A 6,000-nucleotide genomic window follows, 5' to 3' on the forward strand; every position below is an offset into this window, starting at 1 on the left:
GGGTAAAAGAGATATATGATGATGAAGCAGACAAAAAGAACTAAATTCATGTGTAATACTGTAACAACTTAATGGCAGCCAGGTACTCACTCTCACCAATCTTCTTCTTCTAGCCTTTTCTTCACCAGTCCAGAGTACCATAGTTTCTAATGAATTTAATCTAGCTTTTGATCCTGTTTTGAATCAAATTTCAGGCTCTGAATCAGAAATCTAAAAAATATACCAGCACAGATATCTTTCTACAGTGCAGTTCCTCTGGAAAATGAGACATTTTCCTCATCAATGAAAAATTAAATTTATGCAGTGGGGAAGTGTTGTCCATCTTAGCAGTGAGATTGAGTTTAGTCATGAGGATGCCAGGCCGATTTTGTCAGTAATAAACAGACAGAGAGGTGTGAAAAAGTGTATCATCTTTGTGTACTCAAGTAAGTTGAACTCTAGATCCTGAATTTCTAATTAACTCTTAAAAGTTTGTTACCATTTTTACTTTGATGTCCTGTCTAAATGCAACATCACCCAAGCAAAGAAATAAATACTGAAGACATTTAAATGACTGCAGAACAGTAAAAGGAGAAAACCCCACAACAACCATGGAAGTCAAGACTTTGTTGTATCTCTTTCTTGGAATGGATCTGAGTAAGTACAATGTTAAAAACAGTATCCCCAACAATGCTATGCATGTGAAGACTGCTTAGATTGCAGGAAGACATGGTCACAGTTGTAGAAATGCTGCTCTAACATCCCCAAATTTAAAGTACAGAGTAGTACCATATTCTTGGCAAATTCCTTCATGAGGTTAGGACTGAGGTGAGCACCTATGTTAATGCTCACCAGCTCCTTCACACAGATAATCTCTACTGGTACTTCCTTTAATATGACCTTATTACTGATTTTATGACCTTCTGAGTAATGCAACTGTGCTATGCAAAGATACAGTATAGGCTTAAAATCATACTTGTACTTTTGCTAGAGGATTTTCATTTTGTTCAGCATAAAACATGATCTTGAATCCTGAAAAGGGCGTGTTACATGATTCTACATTGTACCACAAGATTGTACCACATGTAAAATGGGATAATTTTATTTTGCCCTTCTGGTAAATGGCAGAAGAAACAGGGGCATTTATTCTGTTGGATGTTAGTCTCTGCATGAAGTCATAGTAATTATATCTTTTACTATGCCTCTATTTAAGCACACAATATATATGTATATAAATAAAATGGAATGTAAATTTGGCCTTTAAGTCTTGGCTCTGGCATGTTGTGTTACTTACTTTATGTCAGTCCTGTGTAATATGATACAGATCTGCATTCTGGTATCACTAGTTTGGTCAGAACCAGTGTTTGTTTTACCACCTTACAAAAGCAATAACTCTTACAGCTGTCTAGATAGATACAAATCTCACCTGAAATATTCAGAATGAATCCTAAGATGGTTTGCTGGCAGCTAGAGGGGAAAATGGAGTGGTCTTGCTCCTTTCTTCTACTGTGGCCTGAACACTGAGAAAAACAATATTTACAATTGAGTGAGTTTCCAAACTGCCTAACTTTTCAGATGTGTGTTTTTTATATGTTAAATATGGTTCAGAAGATTAAAGTCTTCATTTTAGGCAAAGAAAGGAAATAATGTTTCCTGTCCCATTTGCCAAGCTAAGTGAACAACTGTTCCAGCACAATTAGAATTGTTAATTGATTTGAAAACATAGGGCTTTGAAGGTGGAAAACTGCTGACATTATTTCAATGGGGAAATGCACTCCTGAGAGAGAGCACTGCAGTACAATTTCTCTCCTTGTTTTGTTGAATATACATCTATAAAAACACTGTGAATCATGCAGTAAAAACTGCTGTGCTGATATCATAAATCTCTGATAATAAAAATTTCATTGTTGAAACAATAAAATAGACTTTTATTATAACACAGAGTATCCACCTAAACATTGTCCTTTTAGCTTCTTTGAGTTAAATGTATGCACAGTTTTACAGTCTATAAACAGATCTGGAATAAAAGTTAATAAATGTCAAAATTTGCATTTCAAAAAATTCTTGCTGCATTTTAGGGAAGATCAATCTATGAACCTTTCAACATTATGTCAAATGAAATGCTAATTGTACCTTTAGGAATTTCAGAGACAGTGACAAGAAACTAAATGCTCTGTTCCTTTGCATCAGCAAGTCGAGGATAATTGTATATCTACTCTTGTGAACTTCTAAGAAAAAAAGAGAAATGCTAAGGAAAAAGGATTTTCTATTCTTTAACTCAGGAGGGTAAACTCCTTCAGCCATCCTTCATCAATCTACCTTCAAATAAATTGTGTTAACATGTTGACAATGGACAAATCACACAGAGCTACATTTATTCATTTTATAATAGGTTTGTCAAATGAACTTCAACTAGAGATTTAACAGTGAGAAACATTTCCATCCAGGAACAACTGACTTTTCCTATCCAAGTTTCTAGAACAGTTTTCAGCATAAATTTCTTTTTTTGGGAGCAACTATCTTTCTCACCCCTCCTCAAATATTAGTAAAGTACTACTTCTTCTAAGGATAAAAACACTAAATACATAAAGGAGACACGTAAGAGGGTTTTTTTATACATTCTCTAGACAAATGAGTAATGCATGCCTTGTTTTGTTTAGGAATCAATCTTAGCAGTTTATCTCTAAACCATACAAATTTTATGCCACAGTGGTAAGTGCAAGAACACACTCATGCAATAAGGAAAACTAGCTGCAAAGTAGCACCTTATTCAGGTTTGCAGTGTTTTCATTGGTATTATCATATCCTTGCTATATTGAATATATTTCCTACAGCTACACAGAGACTGTTGAAATGTTCACTTACTGTGTGAAAATTGAGAGACAGAATAAACCCGGGGAAATATTTATGCTCATGTTAAACTATTCAGTCAGCTTTATCCTGCTCAGGCCTGGACTGGGCATCTTCTAACTCTTTAAATGTTTTTACAGCAAACAGTTTGTGGTTTCCAAAAACAGAGACCAGCCTCATCATGCCTTTCTGGCTTATGGTCTATAGGCCAACATTTGTGCATTTCAGGTTGTTTGCTGTAAAAACTACATTTCAGTTAGGAGTTGCATACCTCAGGTGTACTTCAGAACTAGAATTCATATTGGAGAATATACTTCTCTTTGTGTTGCTTCCATATATCTGAAAAGCAAGCTTCAGATCCTACAGTCAGGTATTTGAGCCAAATCCTGTTTTCACTTAAGTCAAAGACAATTTTCTCTTAGGTGTGGCTAGGAATTAGGTGGAATTCCTTTTATTTAAATGTCCACAAGAATAAACAATGACTGACATATTTTTAATTTACACTAAATAAATATTAAATTATGTATTCAGAAGGGATATATTTGAGTAACTTCAGCCCTGTGTATCTCTCACTTCTACCACACAAGCTATTCAATGGTTCAAATTTGATATCTGTTAATTTTATTTCAAGAAAGCTAAACTCTATGCCATGTCCATGCCATATAATATCTAGATAATCAGGAAACATGGTAGACATGGACCTTTCTTACCTAGCACTTTTTTTTTTGTAGCAACTATTTCAAAATACATGATTCCTGACCCTGTTTGCTAATAAAATGGCATTCAGCTTCATAGTCACCATAGATATATTGGAACAAGAAGCAGCACACATTAGAAATAAAAGAATATAAGAAAGATATTTTTAAAAAGTGGTTTAATCTGCATAATTTATTACATACTCCATGCAATGAATAAATATCCCATGTAGCAAACAGCATTGTGCTACAGCTTTTTGGAATAAGTGTATTTCAGCATACAAGTCAAACTTTTAACTGTAATTTCCAATAAAATTGAAAACAATTTACTGGGGCTCTTTTTTCTCCAGTATATCTTTCACAACTACAAAGATTGCAATAAGGCAGATTTTTTTTTCTTTTATGTAGGTAGGAAGTGAAATGAAAATAAAGAACAGATAGGAAACAGATAGAACTTTCTTAACCACAGTGTTCATCTCTCTCTTTTTTTTTTTTAAGAGTCAAAACTGCAGGCTAATAAAGACCATTTAAAATAAAAGGGACCATTACTCCTCAGTTTTATATGAGCTTACATGCTTTCATTGTGCAAAGTGTGTTATTAATTTAACATGCCAGATTCATAGGTTTCTGCAATATCAGGTTTGATGTATTCATTATCGGCACTCAGTACATTAATTCACGCTGAAGTCCGGTAAATCAAAATTATACCATCTGGCTTCCTGTTCTTAATGATGAATTTGATGTAGGGGTGATTAAGATTGTTAGGCTTTTGAATTTTAATGTAAAAATTAGGGGATTAAAAAGGCATTTAGAAATGACCAATAGTTAGAATAAACTTACTGACAGGATCTAATTTGTGTACTTGCTAGTAAAGCTCCATTTTAATTAGCAGCCACAGTCTTTCAGCACAAGCTCAAAGAGACAGAAGTTTAGTGATTAAGAAGATGAAGCTGTTAAATTGATAAATTGACCTTGAAATACTTGTAACTGTGGGGGATGGCCTAGTAGTTGTATGGTTGGTATGTTGTGCTACCACATGGGGGAAAGGGTTCCATGATTGACCCTGTAATTCTGCCTTTTTAAATGATTGACCATCTGGGAATGGGACAAATCACAGAGGTGACCCCCTCAATGTCTAAATTCAATTGCTCAATTTGTAAGCAAACAAATTCCATTATTATTCAGCACTTGCTGGCAGATAGCCTGAAATACCACCTCAGTTCTTCAACATCTTACTCACTACCTTTGCCAGAGAGAGGTGCTAAAACAAGGTGGAAAAGATAATGGGGTTGAAACGACATCATAAGGTGAATGATGACCTGTCAGCTTCCATTGAGAGCAGAACAGTCAGGGACAAATTTGGCTCTCACTTGTCAAATGTTCTTGACAGTGTCCAAGCAGTCAAATCTTTGACAAGACAATTCCATTGTATCTATGATATTTTATTAATCTAAAACAAAGACATTGCACACTATTACAGCAAAATTGCTAGAAATCTTTAACAAGGGAGATAAAATATGTAAGAGCTATAGCATGCAAGGGGAGCTATAGCTCTGCTTAGGGTGTCCGAGTTTGTTAGGGCTGCATGACATCTTGTGGAATCATATTAGGGTCAACAAGCTAAGGCAACACAAATTCACACACATAGTGTAATTGAAATAACAATAATAAAAGCCATTGCTCCCATACTTTGGCAAAGTTCCAGTTATTTGTACCACCTCAGAGAAATGTGATAATGTGTTGGATCTCACATTCCCATTAAAATTCCTAAAGGTAGTCACTAATATTGGTACACTGTGGCAGGTATAACTTACAGGAGAAAACGAGTACATTTGTACATATCAACAGTTTGAAGGATTCTTATTCCTTGGCAAGTCACGGAATATTTTAAGTCTTATATTTTAGAGGAAATCGAATCTTGACTAACCACTGCAATTTATGTCATTTAAAATAAGATATATTTGAATAAGTATATTTTTCATGCCCTAAAAAGACTGATGTCTTCTTTTATAAGCTCATCCTGTGACACACTTGAGTAGGTAGGTATATTGATTTTTTTCTTTTTCTGATGGCAATGAAGTGTAAATGGAAAATATCAGACTTGGCAATCACTTAAACCATGTGAAAATTTCAGAGTGAAGGCTATTAGAGTCACTTTGTGATCTCCCTAGATGACCAAGGAAAAAAACATTTCTACATTTCTTCAGATCCTTTGTGTGACAGCTAAGGAGAATAACATTTTTTCTAATATGCCAGTTTTAGTCTCTAGTTGAGAATAACCTCAGTGCTTTCTTATGTCACTAGCTGAGAGAAGATGAAAGACCCAGCCTTGTGTAAATGGCTTTGTCTAACCATCAGTCTTTAGCTCTGCATGGCAGCTGTACTATTGACATTAGCTTGTGCACTGGGTGAAATTGAAGTGAGTTAAATGTGACCTTGGCTTAGTTGTTGAAGTAGAAATGAACTCTACTGGGAG

The sequence above is a fragment of the Passer montanus genome, unplaced genomic scaffold, assembly GCF_014805655.1.
Source record: "Passer montanus isolate IOZ18808 unplaced genomic scaffold, ASM1480565v1 scaffold30, whole genome shotgun sequence".
In the NCBI taxonomy this organism is placed as follows: Eukaryota; Metazoa; Chordata; class Aves; order Passeriformes; family Passeridae; genus Passer; species Passer montanus.